The sequence below is a fragment of the Saccostrea cucullata genome, unplaced genomic scaffold (assembly GCF_032062105.1).
Source record: "Saccostrea cucullata isolate Sc308-1 unplaced genomic scaffold, CSIRO_AGI_Scuc_v1 ctg20261, whole genome shotgun sequence".
Classification (NCBI taxonomy): domain Eukaryota; kingdom Metazoa; phylum Mollusca; class Bivalvia; order Ostreida; family Ostreidae; genus Saccostrea; species Saccostrea cuccullata.
In genome coordinates this window covers 2,503-7,715 of record NW_026936988.1, presented here as the reverse complement: position 1 = coordinate 7,715, position 5,213 = coordinate 2,503, and the positions used below count along the sequence as shown (strand labels likewise).

Sequence of the window (5,213 nt, the reverse complement as noted above, 5' to 3'; positions counted from 1 at the left end):
TAGTCATATCTTAATGGGATTATTTAACAAAAACAATGATTTATTTTACAGCAGCATGCATTAATTATTTATTAGTTTTAAACTTTTCAAAATAAGATGTTGCGTTTCTTTATCACTCGTTAATTGCTTGGGACAATATTTACATTCGCTGTGTTTTTCAAGTAAGCTTACTGTGAAATCAATTTGAAAGCATTTTCATGTATACTCACGCGTAGAAATTTACACGGAGAAACGTGAGTTAACGTGACGTCACAATGAGAGTGCAGCGAAGTTAGTAAAATGCAATTATATAGGACAGCGAGAAATTCAAATATTGAGTAAATTTTAGTTGCCTCCAAATAGTTAAAATGTAAATATAAGGAATGTTTTCAGTTAAGTGTGAATTATTGGTTTTTGAATCACACAGACTTGCACATAGGCATATTTTTCATGAAAGATGCCTACGTGACAAGTCTGTGTGATTCACACACCAATAACTTACACAAAACTAGAAAACAATCCTTAAATAAGACATAAACACAATGAAATTCATTAAAAGAACTACCCAAGTATAGGTTAGTGAAAAGAAACATTATTTTTTCAATGATTGAGGTATTTCCTTCCAATTTATTGAATTATTTTAATTTTTACAAAAGTTTTCAATAAATGTCATTGTGTTAATATGCACCTTTGAAATAAGCGGGTTATATGTTTTATTAATAAAAAATTTGGAGGTATGCATGTTACATAACTAACACATTCAACTAGAAATGATTTATTTTCCTTAATGATTGAATATTCACTTAGCTGTTTAAGCATACTAGATGCATATAAGTAAGCAGCTGCAGCAATTGCAGCGTTCTACAATTATTTGATATTTATCTAACAGCATACATACATTTGAGATTAGTAGAATGCTTATTTTGTAAATAAGAAATTTTAAGAATTGTGAAACTATATATAGTAAGAGCGACGAATTTACATTTTGTCTGTAAATGTTACGACTTTTTGTTATGATTGCGTCATTAACTTTATTTAATAACAGTGCAGTGATGATAAAATGTTGTATCACAAGAAACTGAGCGTATGTAAAATAAAACTGAGCAAAACTGAGTATAAGTGATTATTAAACAACAATAGAGAGTTAATAACAGGGAACTATTATCGTGTCATGTAACATTTGACATGTGACTTATATCATTTGACACGTGACTTACAGCATTTGAAATGTGACTTATCATATTTGTCATGTGACCTAGGGCATTTGACATGTTATTGTACATATGAAATTTCTATATACTTTAAACATTAAAAGACATTAATATATAATTTTATATTAGTTTTTTTTTAAATTCATTATGCATACATAACTTTTCTTCATGCATTCAGAAAACAAACAACTAAAAACATATTTATGCTATTTTTAGAACAAGACATAAGACTTCTCCAAATAATAGAAAGGATGCAAACTGAACTCATAGAACTGGAAAATAAAGTTACTAATATAACGAAAGGTAAAACATCAAATTTCGTCAATTATGAACAAAAACTAAAGATTTTTTTTTCAAACAACGTACCGGCAACGAGGCCAGTAGTGGTCAATAAGAATGCTTAGGGTTTATCATTATGATGTTATTTCCTTTGTATTTACATTTAGATATGCCCTCAAAGTCTTGTTCATCAAATTGGATATCATTTGGATCTTCTTGTTACATGATAATAGTACAGAACAAGTCATGGGACAACACAGCTGTAAGCATTTGTTTTTTCTCATAACTTACAAAATAAATAACCGTTTACTAAATGTCCTAATTATATGTGTAAATATAAAGATGTCAGCTTTCAATTTGAAGTTACAGAGAAGATAACACGGATTGTTGTAAAATCAGCATTTTATAAATGTTTTGGTCACTACAATAACCTTCTTTGCAAATCTATCGTTCGTTCGTATCTTGGGCTGACATATCTCATGCCGATGGCAAAATATGTTCTGCTTTAATTAATCTTACCAAAAAATGCCCCGCCTATTTGTTCAGTAAATTAACAAGCGGGTATGATCGGTCAATAAGATTTCGTTATTTCTCTATATGTACCGAATACAGGCCTTTATAGAGTTTTCAAGGTGGGGGGGGGGTTACATATTGTTTCAGATTTGTATATTCTTTACAAATGTCACTTCAGAATCTTCAATTTTCTTTGTGTTATTTTTATATATATATTTTGCAGATAAAATGTCTACAGTATGGTGCGAAATTAGTCGAGATAGAGACAAAGGAAGAAAACAATTTTTTAAAACAACGCACCAGCATATATAATAGAAGTATGTACTTCATTGTAAGATCTCATGTAGAATTAACAATATTTTTTGTATTTGTCATATTTTAATTCACTGTAAAATTCTTTATCCTACCTGAAAGACGAATTTTCAAATACTGGAGATAATGATCTTAGAGGGGAGGTTTGTTTGGGCGTCTACAGGAAGTTCCCTGACATTCACGGACTGGAACAAAGGAGAGCCCAATAATCAGAAAGCCGGGAAGACTGTATTGAAATCTCGAGACATCCAGCAAGAACAGGAATGTGGAATGACAACAGCTGCTCTCATGAGTTTTATTTTATATGTGAGAAAACTCTGTAATTAAAAAAATTCTCCCTGTTTCTGAATCATACATTTCACACAAGTACGTACATTATGATATAATTGTTATTTAGATAGTATGAAGAACCCTCGATCAAAAGCTACATGTGTATCACAAAAGTGACTTTGAACGATTTGTCTAAGAAGCCCTGAGTAAATCTATATAACTCTTTTGGACCAAGATGGCAAATAAATAGTCACCAAGAAACTTCAACAAAATATGAAAATTTCATTCTTCAGTTATCATAATGATGTGTTTCTTAGAATTTTATTAAGTTTCTCTCATTTCCTTTTATTGCAAAATAATATGTGCAAATTAGTTTTTAAACATGCCCAAAACACAACGATACATCAACACCAGGTTATACTCTTCGGCACACCCGACTGCTTTATTGTCACTGGTATCGGCATGAAATAGCGACCTGTATTCGTACGGGTTTTCTTCCATTACTTTGAAGGTTGATAGAAAAGTGTGAATTCCATAGTCAGTTGAATTTAGTTTACTTCATTTCTACATAAGTTCCGAAGTATACAAAAGGTTTGGTCCAATGCCTTTTTCGGGAGAGTATTACTATGAAACAATATTATTCCTCTTTTCAGTAATAAAAAACAGGTCTGAATTCGAAAATTTTTGTCATAATTTTTTAATAATACCTCAAATTTATTTATTAAATAAAAAGTTAAAAAAAAATACCATGTGATGTGTTTAATCTTCATTAAATGAACTTCACTGACCGAATTATTTGGTCCTTTAGTGCTGCTGTGAATAATTCCATTAGAGGTATTGCATAAGAATTTCAACTCTTGTTCAACGGTAATATAAGAATTTTTATTACACACTTAGTAATAAATACAGGATTTTTGCATATGTGATATGGCTGCCATCTCAATAGCCGTATCAGCCCTGTAGGCCTGATATGGATTTGCAGGGCTGATAACCTATATCAGCCCGCAAATCCATATCAGCCCTGCAGGGCTGATACGGCTTTTGAGACGTCAATATCACACCCTTAGTAAATTAACCACAAAAACAGTACTTGTGATCATACACAGTTTTTGGTGGGTTCATATTCTTTTAATCTTAACTTTTTGAAAATAAGGTTAATCTTAATTTACAAATACATTTAATAGATTATTTTCAAATTAGGATCGAGTGCATTGAAATAGAAATAGACACAAACCCAAATCGTATGAGACAATAGACCATGTACATGTATGTAAGAAGTCTGTGCATGATTATTTACTTTTTTTCTTCTCAACTTAATATGTCCTTTATTTTATTACTAAGTATTTAATAAATATAATACAACATACCTTTTTCCACATCACATCCTGTATCAGACCTCGACCAATATCAATAACTTAGCTGCGAAATAACAAAATAGAATTAAATTTGGCACATGTTTAGCGATAAACATGTTCTATAAACAGACGATATGTAATGTATTGCTCCGTTTTTTTGCCGTCATAATATGGAAATAACGTAAATATGTAAATGACATGGGACAGAAATAGTTGACCCAGTCATACTTTGGCAACTGGGGCTCAAGTATATGTCAGAGTTTTCTTTGCAGTAGCATAAAATAATTCGTTTCTGAAAACTAGAGACTTGCCATAATTCATTCATTTATTTGAGGGATTTTTAAGGCAAGAAAGGAGATAGATATAAATGATGTTCTTATTTTGAGAGTTAGCTGAGGAAAAGATGCGCCACAAGTTGATCATGAGCAATTTGTTATCGAAGATTGCAAAGTCACAAATAAGAAAAAGTTGACAAGAATATATATTTATATATATTTAGATTCGTGAAATATTTTATAGGACTTTAATCCTATGGGGATGATCATTCTTACGAAAGCACCCATACTTTATCCCAATTTCATTAACAAGGATCTAAGAACGGTTAAGGTTAAGATGATCACTATGCTTATTTTCATTTGGTACAAAAATCCTTATCAGTTTGTCATTTTCTCGACATTTTGGCTATTCTGATAAAAAAAATCATATAAAAGTTTAAAGTGCATGGTTGGAAATATAAAAATGGGAAAGAGTTGTGCTTTTGTGAACAGAAAGCTACAGATCGTGTCACATGACGGTCTGGATCACGTTATTTGCTCATATCATACATAACTAGTAACAATAGTCTGGGAACGTCGATAAAGATAGAAAAACACTCTATTTGACGTTCTTCATTTTGTTCATTATTACCTTATAATGAATTTGTTAAATGATTTATTAATTCTTAGCATTATAAACCAAATATTTAATAACTGTTTGGATTCAAGGAACAATTAATGAAATAAAATATTTTTCTTTGTTGGGATGAAAATAACCTTACCCTTTAACCAGGCAATGTATGCATAATAAATAATTTTTGCTTTTCTAAGAATTTTTTTTTCAGATTTTATGAAATAGGATAAGTGATTCAGAAAAGAGGGCAACATCAAATCAAATAGTTACTTAATTAAGTATATTGATTTAAAAAATGTGAAATTGTCAATTACCCTATTTTTCTTTTGTCAAGCTAAGAAGGTAAAATAAAAGATAAGGTAAAATAATAGAAAGTATGCTCCGTGGTATTATTTTTTCTACTCAC

General features: G+C 30.4%; 1 long non-coding RNA gene across 1 annotated transcript; it reads left to right on the top strand.

Annotated features, from left to right (window-relative positions):
• The first annotated feature begins 1,402 nt into the window (after positions 1-1,402).
• On the top strand, positions 1,403-2,349 carry LOC134247016 (uncharacterized). Its single transcript, XR_009987751.1, has 3 exons — positions 1,403-1,493; positions 1,637-1,731; positions 2,206-2,349. It is a non-coding gene; the product is annotated as an uncharacterized LOC134247016 (long non-coding RNA).
• The last annotated feature ends 2,864 nt before the right edge of the window (positions 2,350-5,213 follow it).